This window comes from Amblyomma americanum, chromosome 6 (assembly GCF_052857255.1).
Source record: "Amblyomma americanum isolate KBUSLIRL-KWMA chromosome 6, ASM5285725v1, whole genome shotgun sequence".
NCBI lineage: Eukaryota > Metazoa > Arthropoda > Arachnida > Ixodida > Ixodidae > Amblyomma > Amblyomma americanum.
Window position 1 is genome coordinate 127,183,333 of NC_135502.1, and position 16,590 is coordinate 127,199,922.

The 16,590-nt window shown below is 54.1% G+C and overlaps 1 protein-coding gene across 5 annotated transcripts in view; it reads right to left on the reverse strand.

Moving 5' to 3' along the window:
• rdx (BTB/POZ and MATH domain-containing protein rdx) overlaps nt 1-16,590 on the reverse strand; it is a 261,129-nt gene that overhangs the window by 92,008 nt on the left and 152,531 nt on the right. For all 5 annotated transcript variants that reach the window (XM_077627967.1, XM_077627966.1, XM_077627968.1 and 2 more), the window contains one exon: nt 13,587-13,826. The gene's annotated coding sequence lies outside the window, so the exon portion shown is untranslated. The remainder of the gene's footprint in view (nt 1-13,586; nt 13,827-16,590) is intronic.

Genomic DNA, 16,590 nt, shown 5'->3' on the forward strand with positions numbered 1-16,590 from the left:
GAAGGCATGCACGAGGAACCCGCCAACCAGAAAGCGCAGGATTTCGACGAAAACTATCTTCATGAGGGATAGAGAGAGCAGAGTTAAAAAGCAGGAACTGTATCAGATCACGATGTCAGCTTTAAGCCTGGACTCCATGTACGCGAAAACTCACGCGAACGCGAAGGCGACGGCGGCGGCGACGGCTGGCGTTCGCTCTGTCGCTTGTGGGAAACCTCCATGCAAGCGAAGGCGGCAGGCGACGCGAACCCGCGACGTGCGCAGCGGATTCCGTGCTTTGCGCACTCGAGCTTAGAAACACGCCCGTAACCTGTTCTCTCTCTTAAAATTTTGTGAGTGTGCCTCATAGTCAGGGCCAAAGGAATATTTCCTCTACGGCAGCGGTGTAGCGGCAGTGGAGATAACCAACGGCGTGCTTGCGGAGACGAAGTCACATCACGGGTTCACGGGGGAGGTGTGCTTTCGTTCGGTGCCTGTGCACTCCGGCTTAGTAAAAACACTCCCATAAACTGTCACCGCAACCTGATTGTAAGTGAGCAAACTATAATATACCACTGAGAATGCGCGCCACGAGTGTTTCTGCACAGTTGGAGCGCAGCGGCACGGTGGATCGAGCGCCGGTACCCGCGGCTCGACACGCATCTCGCCCCTGCAGTACGCCCGCTCGCGTAGCCCGCTCCAAATGCTGTTAGCCCTCCGCACCCAACAAGTAGATTGTTTTAATTATTTAAATCATTGCGGTCTGCCTCTCAGCTACAAAACCAAATATTTTCTCGACGGTGGCGATGACCAAGACGACGCGCTGGTTTCGTGAGATGTGCCCGTGAGGAAACCGTAGACAAACCGGAAACGGCTTTGGGGGGCTCTGATTGGCCAGTCGCGTGGGGGACATCCGGGCGACGAGCGAAATTTTCTGTGGGTGCAGATCCGAGCGACACGGCAAGCGACACATGCATTTTGCTTCGCGCGACGGCGTCCGCTCGTCGCTTGCCGCCGTCGCCTTCGCGTTCGCGTGAGTTTTCGCGTACATGGAGTCCAGGCTTTATGCTTGTTGGATAAGGACGGAAGGAGGGAGGTCGTGCGAATTTGATTCCCAGTCACTGCCGCTATACATTTCTGCGCAAGGAGACATGCATGCGGCACCTCGCAATGACCGAAGAAAGGAACGTCGCAACAGGTGATCTGCGCGCGACACTGCAGGCGGGAAGGAAGCGGCGATAGGCGGCTCCGGGTGCCCAACACGACGAGACCACAGTGATGCCACACATCTAGACGCGGCAAGTCGCCTCTCTCTCGTGAAACCCCTAGCGTCTCAGCGCAACAGCTGCCGCTCCTACCCCGAATGCCGGGCGGGCGCAGCTGAGCTGTGCCCGACTGGCCCCGTTGAGGCGCCGTGCGCGTCATTTCGGCGCGCCGAGTGCGAGCGTGCCGAGCCTTATCCGCGCAGGGCAGCCTGCTTCCGTTGCCCCTCTCCTCGCGTCTGAATAGTCGGAAAGAGACGCCCAAAAACGGACGGTGCCACCCTTTTCGACGAGGCCCATTCACGCGGTATTTACTTCCTCCTCGGTGAGCGCAGATTGAACGACACTTGCGAAGCCTCGACTGCAAAATTCACGGCGAAATGCGCCAAACGCGGCTGCTTTTTCCTCTGCGCGAGGAAACACAGCGCGCCAACATTGGGAAAGACGCTACTGCTCTCGGAAACTCACTATTACAATGGCCTGTCCCGATTTAAAAACGAGAAACAGAAAAAAAAAGGAAGCACGAGGGCAACTCCCCTGCGAGTGCGGTTACTTACCTGAGCCAGTCATTGTCGCAGCGCTTTGGAGCCCCACTTCCACAGCTTGCAGTCGCGATGGTTGACTCACTTCACTGCTCACACTATTGTGACATTCCTTGTGTGCTGCGAGGTTCCGCGTTCCACGGCGCGGCGTAGACGGAGACCAGATGACAGCGGCATCATCAATTACCCAGCATGCACTTTGAGTGACGACCAGAACGAAGGGACCCGCCGCCGTGACAGCGGCATCATCAATTACCCAGCCATGCTCTTTGAGTGACGACCAGAACAACCGGACCCGCCGCCGCCGCCGCGGGGAAACAGGCTTTATCCTCCCCAATTTGCGTGGCCGTTCCAGGTGCGGCCCCTCCCGGGCACATTCCAGGACAAGGGAGCTGTCAGCGGGCCAGAGCGCGCCGTACCACAGCCGACGCTATGCGCTACCGCGGAAGGACAACATTCTTTCCCTCCTTCCCTTTCGACGTGGGCTATCGCCGGGAAGGCACCCACAGCTTCCCGCCGTGCCTCGTGAACAAAAGCGCATTCCCAGAAGGGCCGTGACGGACACCTGTCATGGCGGACAGGCAGTACTCGCCAAGAATGTGGAAAGACAGGCGCTAGTGAATTAGCTCCGAAGAGAGAGCCTGTGTATACTCTCACTTGAGAGAGAGTGGTGGCGTTTTTGTTGTTTATTTAGTTTGTGTTGTTAACAGACTCTGGGTTCGAGGCTAAGCCCAACCCAAGGGGTTGTCCCCATCTCGCATGTTATTTTGGATTGGAGAATTGATGCTTTGGGCGGGCCACTGGAAATGACCGCCCTTAGTCCTTTGTTAATCAAGTGCTTAAAAGCACATGTAAACGGATGCAGTCCAGTCTGAGCTGAGGACGACATCGTTCGCCAAGAGGGCCTTCAGCGCCGAAGCCCGACGGCGTGCAGCTTCTGCCAGCAACCGCTCGAGCCCAACTCCGGAGCCACTCCATCGCCCCCATGAAGTCGTCGGCACGTAAGCTCGGACGCCCCAGCCTCTGATGTATAACCTTAATCATGTGTAATTATTGAATATACCTGTTTGTTTAAACTGAGCCATACGGTGTCTCTTTGCCTCTCCGTCCCGTGTGGACCTGCGCATTATGGGGGTCATCACACTGGTGTCAGAAGTGGGGTATCAAAAGCAAATGTCCTCTGAATGCTGCGACATTCATGACTTCAAAATTGTAATCAAAAGGGAATCACGGGACTGATTGTGGGACTTTTACCCCCATTTGAGAGGCTTGAGGCACCGGAGGGCTTGAAAAAAAAAATGTCTTTATCTGAGGGAGCTCCCACTCCACAGCCGTCGCTCGGAGCAAGCATGCTGGCATTAGGAAGCGTCATTCCGACGTTTACGGGAGATAAGACAGGGGTTCCAATCTGCGATTTCTTTTCCATGCTAGAAGAGATTGGGAAAATGGGGGGATGGTCCGATGCTCAAATGCTGGGAATGGCGAGGTGTAAGATGGCAGGAGCTGCTCATGATTTTGCATGGCGAGACGAAAAAGTAAAATCCACAAAATCATTTGCGGAATTTAAGAAGCTCGCGTTAGAGCATTTTGACACTGAACCACGTCACGTGCGAGTACAGAGGTTCCGTGACGCCGGACAGATGGTAGGGGAGGACGTGCGAACGTTTGCGTCGCGGCTTCAGCGCCTACCACGCGATACGTTAAGCAGGGAGGAGGAAGGAGACCAGTTAAGGAAGAAATACGCGGAGGATATACTTAAAGAGGAAATGACCGCTTTGTTCGTGGCTGGTCTGCAAGACCCCGTGCGCCGGTTCGTGCTCTCGCGCAAGCCGAGCAATTTCGACCAAGCCGTGGAGGCCGCATTGGATGAGGAACAAAATGAGGCGTTAACGACAGCCGCAGCGAGAGTACGCGTCATAGAGAGAGCGGTGCTCAACCCTGAGGTTGCTTTCTTGACAGAGCGGTTAGATCGCTTAGAACAGCTGCTATCTCAGCAGGTAGAATGCCAGGTTGAAGCGCGCGCTCAACAGCGCCCATTCGCTGGAAACCGGAGACCGCCACAAAGCTACAGGCGCGGTATGCGAGATTTTGAAGAAATCGTATGCTTCGCTTGCCAGGGTCGCGGACACATCGCCAGGTTCTGCCAAAACGTGCGCCGTGGGGAGCCACAAAGAGAAGCAGGCGAGACACGCCCTAAGCAAGCCTACAGCGGGGCTCCAGATACCGAGTCAAAAAACTAGTTAGTCCTCCCCAGCCTGAGGAGCGTGGGGAGGGAGCAGTAGATGATGAGGTGGTGGTAGTTTGTGTGGCCGACGAGGCATGCCCTGTTGTGCGTTGCAAGTTAAATGGTTGTTGTATGGAATTGTTGATAGATACGGGGTCAAAGGTGACATTGCTTAAGGAGAGCAGTTTTAACACGCTTCGAAGGAAGGGGGACCGCGAGGTGTTGGAAGCGTCTGGTGGTATGGCAACCAAATTTGTAGGCATAACGGGGGATCCTCTTGGCATAAGTGGACTCTACCGGTTACACTTCTCTCTCGGCGGAATTGCATTGGAGCACCCCTGCTACGTATGCCCGGACACGGTGTCTCTGCCAAACGGAGTGTCAGGTATATTAGGGCAGGATTTTTTGAGAAAAGGGAAGGTAGTAGTCTCATTCTCTGAGGAAGAGGTTAATGCGGGCGGCTCAAAAGTTCCGTTTTTGAGCAGGAGAGGGGCTGAGATTCGCATTACCGATATTGACACCCGTCAAACAGTGGGATCATTGGAGAAGGTATATTCGCGGGTTGCCGTCCGGCTGGTCGAGGAGGCGGTCGTCCTTCCTTGGTCGGAGCACATTTTGTACGCGTTTGTGCCTTCAGATGTAGAGAGCGGCGCCGTGGGAGTGCTTGAGCCGGTCGACTCTCTCAGCAATGGCCTGAAGGCAGCCGCGTGCCTCGTGACAGTTAATGACGCCCACAGAGTGCCCCTACGGGTGGTTAACTGTAGCCAGCAGCCACTGAGCCTTCCCAAGAACAAAACATTGGCTTTCTTCACCTCTGCGATAGAGCAACGTGAGCCCACCGATACGGTACTCGCAACTGTAGAGCATGCTAGTCCTTCGGCTGCTCCAAAGGTGTCGTTCGATCTTTCTCACGTAAAATCCAGGGAGAGGGAGGCTCTGGCTGGTTTGCTGAACGACTACTCGGAGGTATTCGCCGCGTCCAACCTGGATTTGGGCTGCTGTGGCGTTATAAAGCACAGGATAGAAACCGGCACTTCATCGCCCGTTTACCAGCGTGCGTACAGGATTCCTTACTCCCAGCGTGAGGAGATGGAGCGGCAGGTGCAGGACCTGATTGATCGCGGCATTGTCGAACACTCAAAGTCACCCTGGGGAGCACCAGCACTATTGGTGGAAAAGCTAGATGGCTCGTATCGATTGGTAGTGGACTACCGCAAACTAAATGCCGTAACTCGCATCGATCCATACCCCATCCCCAATATACAGGAGACGCTTTCTCAGCTGGGCTCTGCCAGGTACTTCACGGTAGTGGACATGGCGGCGGGATTCTGGCAGATAGCAATGGATCCGGCAGATGCCGAGAAAACGGCATTCAACACGCCCTCAGGGCACTATGAATGGAAAAGAATGCCGATGGGTCTGGCCAACAGCCCTGCTGTCTGGCAGAGAACCGCTGATGTTATCCTGGCAGGTCTTCTGGGGAGGCTGTGCTTCGTGTATATGGATGACATTATCATATACAGTGACAGTTTTGATAACCATTTGCGCGATATTGAGCAGGTTTTGGTGCGACTAAGAGCAGCGGGTCTCAAGCTGAAGCCCTCTAAGTGCCAATTCCTCAAAAACGAGGTGAAATACCTCGGGCACGTTGTTTCAGCTGACGGCGTGCGACCGGACCCTGAGAAACTAAGGTGTGTCTCGGATTTTCCATCCCCGACTAGCGTCCGCCAGGTCCGGCAGTTTCTCGGCCTGATCGGTTACTACCGAAGGCACATAGAGGAGTTCGCCAAGCTCGCTAAGCCGCTCACCGCCTTAACAGCCAAAAATGTCGCCTTTCGCTGGGACGAAAACGCGGAGAATGCTTTTGGGGCCCTGAAAAGGAAGCTAATGAGTGCACCGCTGTTGCGCCACCCGGATTTTAGTTTGCCCTTCGTTATGGCCACAGATGCGTCAAAGTTCGCAGTTGGTGCCGTGCTATCTCAGGTTATCGAGGGCAAAGAACATCCCGTTGCTTTTGCTAGCCGACAGCTGAGCCCCACAGAGCAAAAGTACGGAGCTACGGAAAGGGAGTGCCTCGCCGTTGTCTGGGCAGTAAAGCACTTCAGATGCTACCTTTACGGCCGCAAATTCAAGCTAGTCACAGACTGCCATCCTCTGAAATGGGTGATGAGTGTCAGGGACCCTAGCTCGCGACTCGCTAGATGGAATCTACACCTGCAGGAATACTGCTTTGAAGTTGAGCACAAGTCAGGAAAGACACATCTGAATGGTGATGCACTCAGCCGCACAGCTGCCGTGGCAGCTATAGATGAGTTTGTCCCCGTAGTCGACCCCGCCGAATTACGCACAGAGCAGTGCAAAGATCCTGACCTGAAGCGAATAATCGAAAGCTTAGAGGGCGCACCGTCTCACCCCGAACAGCTAGGTTATTTCATTGACAAAGACGGCACCCTGTGTCGGCGCACGAGGCCAACCAGGAAAGGGAGATTAGAGAAAACCGCTTGGGAGAGAGTCGTCATACCTCGGTCGTGGACAGAAAGGGTTCTTCGCGCGTTTCACGATGCGCCATGCGCCGGTCATTTTGGCGTAGCGAAGACACGCAGGCGTGTGGAGCGTTTGTACTTTTGGAGTGGCATGCGACAGGATGTTAGAGACTACTGTGCGAAGTGTCATTCCTGTCTCGAAAGAAAAACACCCAAGGGACGAAGACCAGCTCCAATTCAGCCGTTCTCTGAGGTTTCGGCTCCCTTCGAGCGGACAGGTATGGACATAATGGGCCCATTGCCCACGACCACTTCCGGAAACAAGTACATTTTAGTATTTGTCGATCACCTTTCAAAATACGCGGAAGCGGTAGCACTCCCAGATCAGAAGGCAGACACGGTTGCAAGAGCATTTGTCGAACAGATCGTGCTCCGACATGGACCCCCGAGGCAACTCTTGACAGATCGGGGAACGAACTTCGTGTCGCAGCTAATGAGGAGAGTTTGCGAGCTGCTTAAGATCGCTAAGAAGCAGACAACACCGTACCATCCGGCTTGCAACGGCGCGGTGGAGCGACTGAACCAAACCGTGGCCGGGTTCCTGTCGCATTTTGTTTCGCGCGAACAGCGGGACTGGGACTTGTGGCTCCCGTATGCAATGTTTGCCTACAATTCCGCAGCACACGAGAGCACGGGCGAATCGCCATTCTTTCTTCTCTACGGCCGAGACCCGGACCAGCCTAGTGAAGTGCCAGAGGGCCCCCCGTCGTGTCCCATACGCTTCACTGGACGACTATAAGGTTGAGCTAGAATCGCGCTTGCAAGTGGCGAGGGACATCGCAAAGGAGGCCTTAAAAAAAAGCGGCGAAGCGCAGGAAGGAGGTGCACGATCGCAGTGCTAGAGACGCGCCGTTTGATGTGGGGGACAGCGTGTACATTGAAAACTGCCAAAGGCAGATTGGGCTAGCTCGTAAGTTCCAGACGAAGTGGAGAGGACCGTGCGAGGTTGTCGAGAAGCTTTCTCCGGTAAACTTCAGAGTCCGAGACGTGAACCGGCGTTTGATAAGGATACACGCAAATCGCCTCAAGTCGGCACCGGTTCAGTATTCACGAAATGAGGAAAGGGAAAGCGCGGATTTTGATGGGGACAGAAGTGAAGCGGAGCGCGCAGATAGTTCGCAAGAAACGCCCTCTCCTGCATTTGTTCGGCAGGCGCCCGAGGTGACGGCCGGAATGCCACCGGATTTACTTCATGCATTGCTAGAAGAAGAAGCGCGCGAGGTTGCCGCGCAGATAACGCCAGGAGAGGCTCCTGCCACGAGCCCTCGCGAGTCCCAAAGCAGACAAAGGGGCACAGACTTACTTAGTATGACTCATGAAGGCCGATATCCGCTGCGAAATCGGAAAGCTAAGTCGGACTAATGGCGTAAACAGAGCGGAGTTGTGAACTGGTTAGAATTGTGTAATGCCGCAGCTCATAACATTGCTATATGCGTATGTGTTAAGTTATCGGAGTTAATAGTTAAACCTTTCTGTCATTAAGTAACACCTTCACAGGAGACCATGCGGAGCGCATGCAGAACCTGCCCTACTTCCTTTCGTTATCTATATTTTTGTCTGTGCCGTGATCGTGCTAGAAGTGGGAGCTCCTTTGTAACTGTGGTAAATTTATTTCGTCCAGTTTGGACTAGAAAGGAGAGGCTTGGGTGCTGAGTTTCATGTTTATCTGTAAAAGAAGATCAGTGCTGCCCCTGGAGACGCCAGTTATGACAGCGGAGGCATTGGTGTTGTGCAGTGGTGTTGAGTGCAGCGAAAAGTGTTTTGTCGGACGCACTATGCGAGGCGATTCAGAAAGACAAGGGGAGCTGCAGGGACTCAAATGTTCGGAGAACATTCTTCTGGAGGGTGAGCGAGTGTGACATTCCTTGTGTGCTGCGAGGTTCCGCGTTCCACGGCGCGGCGTAGACGGAGACCCAGATGACAGCGGCATCATCAATTACCCAGCCATGCACTTTGAGTGACGACCAGAACGAAGGGACCCGCCGCCGTGACAGCGGCATCATCAATTACCCAGCCATGCTCTTTGAGTGACGACCAGAACAACCGGACCCGCCGCCGCCGCCGCGGGGAAACAGGCTTTATCCTCCCCAATTTGCGTGGCCGTTCCAGGTGCGGCCCTCCCGGGCACATTCCAGGACAAGGGAGCTGTCAGCGGGCCAGAGCGCGCCGTACCACAGCCGACGCTATGCGCTACCGCGAAGACAACATTCTTTCCCTCCTTCCCCTTTCGACGTGGGCTATCGCCGGGAAGGCACCCACAGCTTCCCGCCGTGCCTCGTGAACAAAAGCGCATTCCCAGAAGGGCCGTGACGGACACCTGTCATGGCGGACAGGCAGTACTCGCCAAGAATGTGGAAAGACAGGCGCTAGTGAATTAGCTCCGAAGAGAGAGCCTGTGTATACTCTCACTTGAGAGAGAGTGGTGGCGTTTTTGTTGTTTATTTAGTGTTGTTAACAGACTCTGGGTTCGAGGCTAAGCCCAACCCAAGGGGTTGTCCCCATCTCGCATGTTATTTTGGATTGGAGAATTGATGCTTTGGGCGGGCCACTGGAAATGACCGCCCTTAGTCCTTTGTTAATCAAGTGCTTAAAAGCACATGTAAACGGATGCAGTCCAGTCTGAGCTGAGGACGACATCGTTCGCCAAGAGGGCCTTCAGCGCCGAAGCCCGACGGCGTGCAGCTTCTGCCAGCAACCGCTCGAGCCCAACTCCGGAGCCACTCCATCGCCCCCATGAAGTCGTCGGCACGTAAGCTCGGATGCCCCAGCCTCTGATGTATAACCTTAATCATGTGTAATTATTGAATATACCTGTTTGTTTAAACTGAGCCATACGGTGTCTCTTTGCCTCTCCGTCCCGTGTGGACCTGCGCATTATGGGGGTCATCACACTATTATAATATTGCGTGCGGGCTAAAAATACATGGCCCTAAAGACGCGTGCGGGAAATATACCTATACCACTGCCGTTCGTTTTTAGTTCCGGCTGTTTTGAGGCAGCGTTCGCGTTCCCGTGATATGCTTTTCCTCAACGAGGGAAGCACGCCGCTAACTACAGGTAGAGCTCGTGGGCCCAGTTAGACGCACGTGGTGAACACATCTTGCCCAGGCGGCGTCGCGGAGCAAAGTCGGCCTCCCACGCTGTGGTCCCTAAGAGCAGCACATGTCGGCCTCTGATCGCGTGTCGTCGCGAAAGGGTTTCGAACTACGGCCCGCGCCAACAAATAGCTATATTTCACTGCTAGCAGGTCTATATACATGCGCTGACCGCCGCATCTGCATGTGTTGCTCCGTGACACTGCCTTATCCGCCTGAGGAAAATGCGAATCACAAATCCCCGTCGCGTCGAAGATGCATCTGCCAGGGGGCGCCCACAAACGACAGGAGGCTCGTACAGAAAAGGCTGCATGCACGACCCACAAGCCCATTTGCGAGATGGCGCGTACAACGTGGTTTGCGCCACTTCGTTAGTCCCACAGTTCTCGCACTGATCTGTACTGCGTCTACATTTTATCGCAGGGCCATGGCTTGGCTGCTACGGGGCGGATCCCAGGCGAAAGCAAGCGCCAGCAGAAGTGTTATGAAGTTCGCGGCTGTACCTGGCGCAGGACACGGTTAATTGCAGGTTAGTCCCTTGCGCTGCAGTAGACGCTGTTATGCTGATGGTATGCGTCCCAAGGAGAAAAACTGTTTCGCTGGAGCACTCCCCGCACCTCCCGTTGGGACCATCTCATGGGTTGCTCGAACCAAAGCCGGCCACACTTCTGCAGGGCGCCAGCTAGCAGCGGCCCTGCAACGAGCGCATGCGCAGTTGCCAAGAGTACAGAGGGGCATTCTGCCCTTTGGCTTGCCACCGAGGGCTACGGGGCGGCCATTGGGCGATAACGCCACATCCCGTATGGGAGCCAAAAGCGTTGGCGAATTGGCAAAGGACGCCAAACAGGGCCGCTGGCTGCGGCGACACAACCTTGAGCTCGTTCTTCTTTCCCTTCGACGCTGGTCTGATCGAAGGAGCGGCTGAAATGTGAACCAGGCCAAAACGCGCTAACCCAACCGACTGATTGCGCGATGCCGCCGCTGGCGCGCGCGCGCAGTAAATCCCGCCGGGCGCAGCGGGGTCCCCGGGCCGGTCGACACCGTTCGCGGGGATGGCGAACGTCACCGCGTCACGACCTCGCCGAGAAGCTCAATGAGACGCGTATACATGCGGTCATGAAAGCGCACAAACGGCGCCAACCGTACGGGCGACGTAGATCCAGGCAAATCAGGAGAGAGGGCGAGTGAACCTGCAGGCAGGCCCCCAGACACGCTCTTTTACATCGGATGCGATAATCGCGCAAGGCCTGGGCATCGATTTGCCTCGCTCCGCTCGCGTACTCCTCGCGACGCCGTCTGGAGGGGCGACGACGCTGATGCCTATCGACGCTTCCGCTCCGAGGGACGCCGCGTATATACTCCGGAAAGGGCCGGCAACGGCGAGATATATCTGCGAAAGCAGCTATTCGCAGTATTTACGCTGGGCCGATGCCAGTGACACGGCCGAGGTGGACAGGTCGTTCATACCGGTCGGAGCGCGCGCTGTTGGGCGCCGTCAGTGCAGCGGAAAAAACGGCACACTCACCCGAGCCACCGGAACCACTCGTGCGGGGTCATCAAAGCCCCCGGGGAGAAAGCGCGGGCTTGACGCCGCCACAAAGGACGTTCGATTGCAATGCACGGCTGATGCGCAAGAACACCTGCAGCTGAGCCATCCGAGGCCTTTTGCGAACGTCGCATGTGAGCAACACGCCATGGTACACGGCGGCCACAGCTGGGGAGAGGCTTCCAAGGAGCAGCAACACCGATGACTCTGTGCCGCGCAACATCCATGCATCTCAGCGGCTGTCTACAGACAGTGACGGCAGCTTCCTGGCTTTCACATCCTTCCGGCAACGCGTTGCGCAATGCCTGCTTTCACCTATGCCATAAGGCACGAGGGTCACCAGAAGGGCACGGAGATGTGCAAGATGAAAATGCCAGCGTCGCCAAAAAAAGAGAAGTTCCGGGACGAAGCCTTAGCCTTTCCTAAATACCCGAGCTCACCGCTGACTACGACTACCGGGGCACAGTTTCGGCCATGGCTTCAGAAAACCTGAAACACCCTGCTACACTTTCGTCAGCGGCGTGTATCTATTTTCAATAAGCGCCGTCCCATTCCCGTATTACAGCACTTCGTCCTGGGTATACGGTTCCTTGCTTTTACCGCCCCAACTAGGCAACGATCTTTTTTGATCGAACACTCTATAATGTCTCATCGCAGCAGTTTAACCCCGGTGGGAAATATCATTGCAAGCAGCCTTATCCAAGCGGTGGATACCACATCGGCTGAAGAAGCAGCTATCGCACTAGCGATATCAAAGAACAGCGAGGCAACGGTTATGTCCGACTCACAAGCCGCGTTGGCGCTCCGTGTTGGGAAATTTTGGAAACGTCTAATCCTTCGAACGTCCAGATCTTCTGGACGCCAGGGCCTCTCAACGACGGGCAATGATGCGGCCAACACAGCTGCTCGAGCTCTCCTTCTCCGAGCATCTGGCAAGCTGCCTTTCACGCTGACACAGTTAACAACCCCTCACCCTTACTAAGCTATGCAGAAATTACGGAGTGCTATAAGATCACAAGAAGGAAATATCCTCTTCCTCACAAATCCCTTAGCAAATTTTAAGATCACATAATCAGGTGAATACAAACTAATACTCTGCCCAATCCCTACTTGATGAGTAAATGGTATCCAGACACCTACGATTCGTCCTGCCCCCTCTGTGGAGCAGTTGGCACACTCTTTCACACAGTTTGGGAACGTCAAGAAAACCCAGACTTGGACGGCAATCCCGATCCGACGTATGAGCGCTGGGAGGCAACCCTTCATAGCCACAGCCCACTCGACCAGAAATCGCTGGTTGAGAGGGGCCGGATTATGATGGCGACCAATGGGTTCTCCTACTGAACCCACCCAGTATTTATGCTCTTAATAAATGTTTTTCCTCCTCCTCCTCCTCTATAATGTTCCTCACTGCCATACGCATTGCCCTCAGTCTCAGAAGTGGTTTGACTCGCCCGAGATGATCGAGTTGCAGCCGAATACAGCCTGAGGAATAGTGCATCTTCGCAAACGAAACATGACCACCAGGGTCACTTAAACCTAACCTTCGACTGTTTCGGCCTTGGCGCGGCCTAAGCGGTGAAGTCAAGAGTTCCCGGAAATGCCAACACCAGGCAAATCACGCACACCACAATGATTGCAGAGATTTTGCACGAAAACATGAACACGGCTGCAGGAAACCGTGCAGCATGACGGTGAAGCGCATGATTCCAGGCTGCGGTGAGCGAACATGACAACCGCCGTCCTGAGCCGCTGCTTGCCAACTCACTGTCAATCCCCCGCACGGCCCAGTGCGGTTCTTGCTCTCCGAATACGAAGTGAGGGGGAAGAAAAACGCTGCGCTGACAGAGATTCTCACAAGCTGAAGATGCCGCGACTGCCTACCGCAGACTGGGCGTAAAGGTCACCCCCGGCATAGAGCGGCGTCAGCGATGTCAAAATAGGCTACTCGCGCAGCGTATTTTGCCATCGAAGCGAAACGCGCTTCCACATCTGTAATCCCAGTGCGAAACCTACAGACCTGCGCACAATACCGGGGCACGCTTGGCAAGGCGCCTTATGCTGCTGGTGCAAGTTCTACAAAGCGAGCTGCGGCGTTTTGAAACAAACTGGAACCGGAAGACACAGCGAACGTGGAACACACGCACCGGGAAAAAGTCGGGCTTCGACAGCAGCACGAAAATGCGCCACAAACATGCGGGGCCATCGCTACGCGTTACGCGCTTGTCATTTCATCTGCCCGCGGAGCTTGACTATCTCCGGTGTCAGCGTCAGGTATGCGCGGTCTCCGGAACTAGTCTCTACAATGCGCCTACGTTTAATTTCCGCAGCCTGCGTACCCATCATGTGAGCACCAGGCGTTCGTGATGCCGTTCCGTGCCCGATGGGGACTCACCGGCGGCGGCGGCGGCCAGGCGCCCCGACGAGGGTCGGCCCGCTCCTCCTCCTCCGTCCGTGCCTGCGGCCGGCAGCGGCCTGCAGGGAGCAGCCGTGGTGCCGGACGGCGACGCCGGGCGGCACGCAGCGGCGGCACGCGCGCCTCCCAATCAGCACAAGACGCGCGGGGACTGCTGCTGCTGGTGAGGTGGCCACCGGCGCGCCGGGGACGCGGGCCACATCGTCACGGGAGCAGCACCTGCGGTCAGAACGAAACACGCGTCTTGAGCCGTCACCGTGAAGCTGCGCACCAACAACGACAAAATGCACAGGCGACCGCGTCACGGTCGGAAATGCTGCTTTTACACTGATATACGAGACAGATACTGCGCCATTTCCTTTCCCCCCCCCCCCCCCGAAAACCAATTATTATTATTATTATTACACTGAGCTTCACGCGCTGCAGTCGTCGCGTCGGCCGGAGAATGACCCTGAACGACATTCAGCCCAACCACGTTAGCCGTGTATGAGCATTTGTGGTACAGCTGTTGTGGTGTCGAACCTGTGATCACTGACCTCGAGCCATGACCTTTAGCTGACCTTTGCCCTTAGACATCCGATGGGGTGATGTGAAGCCATGTGATGACACCCGATGAGGGTGTCGTATGACCATGTGGTACCGCATCATAGCCACGTGGTCGTGTGGGTATACATACATAGAACGGCTACCGCAAGCGTGTAGCGGAGCTGCCATGGACGAGCCTCAGACGCTTAGCAGTCGTGCTTGCTTTTCGCTGAATTCCAGGATTAGACAAGGTAAGCCACTGCCAATTTTTCGTTGCGTCTTTGAATGCGATTTCGCCGCCGCTTTTTAGTGCAAAAGCACTACTTAACGAGGTCAAACTCAACCAAGAATCTTGCGTCAAGCCTCGGAGAAGCGTCGCGCAAGCTGCAGCCAATGGGAGGAAGTTCAGAGGAGCTTCGCGCCAGATATGTAGCCAATGGGAGGAGGGCGCCGCGACAGCTGTCGCCGAGTGGAGAGGGGGCGTGAAGATGAAGAGCGAGAAACGTGGTTGCGTGCACGTGCACATTTTAGAAAGAAGATGCGAAGAACGAACACATGCTTTCGCACGTCTACTCGGTTATCACTACGTTCAGTCTTGTACACGTCAAAGAAAACAAATAACAGGTTACAGTTACAATTACTCCATCTGAAAAGCAACTGATTACAGTGGTCAATTAGCGCCCCAGAAAAGTAATCGATTACTATTGCGTTACTTTTCTTGGAACTTTATTGCCATAACACAAACTCACTCAACCTACAATAAACTAGCGTGGCTTGCTTGATATTTTCCTTACACGTCGGTATATTTCAAAAAAGAGTTGTTTTTCCAAATTGTCATCGCTCATTCAGCAACGCCTCCTCGTGCAGACATCAGCCGCTCCACTGAACACTTTCGATGCAAGCGCTGGAGGGTAAGGCGCTGCTGCGCACCAAGTGGTAGTTGCGCAATGTTTCGATGCCAGTTTCTAGGGTCCCTATGAAGCTCCACGCTTCGTTCCGATCAGTTTATGGGTGTACTTTAATTCTATCTAGAATCCACAGCGATCAGCTGCGGTGATCAGTTTGATGTACACAAGTCCTGAATATGTATAGCTCTTTAAGCGGCTGCAGTGCTGTACGAGAGATACCTGTCAGCGATGGACCAAAGAAAACCTTTTTGTCGTATACATGCGAGAAAGGTGTACCACTGCGTGGACGATTGCTTTGCCTTCTTACAAGAGGTGCAACCTGACAGCAAGGTGATAGTGATTGCCACTACTGAAATCCTACGCATCTACAGCACATTGCCAGGTGGACTCGCTTACGGAATACCGTGTGCCTTTCATACCATCATGTTTTGTTGCACCAAAATATACAGCGGGTGGAAAATGGCCACGAGATCGCCGACCGAAATTAACTGCTACGCTGCCATGGTATGTACAGGTAATGCTGAGCACCTATAGAATGTTAAGCACCCGGACCAGAAGCTCACCAGTGAGTTTCCTGTTGACAACGCGATACAGTTTTTAAGATGTCCGCGTCAAGTTAGCTGAATCGCAAGTGTGCTGGATGCAGGTCCAAGAAAAGTGCACTATCTTTCAATAGGGCTCATTTTAAGCTGATAAAACGGGCTGTGTAGCTAGCACTAACCTTCAGGCAGCTCTGAATAAATCTGGCCCGCACATTTTGAGCAAAAGCTTCGATGACCAAGTGCACTTCTTTGCAGCATTTTCGAAAGCCTGCTCTAGAAAAGAACAAACAGACCGAAAAGCGAAGAATCAACCAGGTTATTCCGTATTTCCACAGGTTGTCGCATCATGTTAAGAAGATGGCAATTAAGTTACCACGTGGCTTTCTCAGCTCCGTACAAGCAAGGTATACGTGCAATGCTCGGTGATCACGAATCACGCTCTGAGAAGCATGTCACCACAAAATGCAGGAGCAAACTTGTCTGTAACACCTGCAATAGTGTTCATAATGGACAAACGGGAAGATGCTATAACGAAAGGAGGGAACACAACTTGAGTGTACAAAACAAATCCGCCGGTTTCTTGGCACAGCGGTGGTTGTAAACCGCTCTTCAACAAAACCACGTTTCTTGCATACAGCGAGAGACTGTCCAAGCTTTGCTTATTTCTAAAGAGTGTCAGCACACGCTCGGTTTGACTCCTTGATAAAGAGCTGCGATTTCTGGACGCAGGCTGATTTTTTTTGTGCGTGTGTCTGTGTGGAAGGTGAACACGCCTTGATTACCCTTTGACTGATGTCGCCTTTTTTTTTTTATTTTGACACTGGTTTGCGTCAAACGGTTTTCGCTCCCTGCACTGGTTCCTAGTTGTCTCCTTTTCCCTTTTGCTCCTTTGACGCAGGCTGCCTAAGAGATATACAATTATTCGTTGGTAAGCACAGGTTATCTCTCGTTTATTCCAAGTTATCAGTCGGTTTTATATAGATTTTCTTGTTTTTTGCTGTTTAGAAC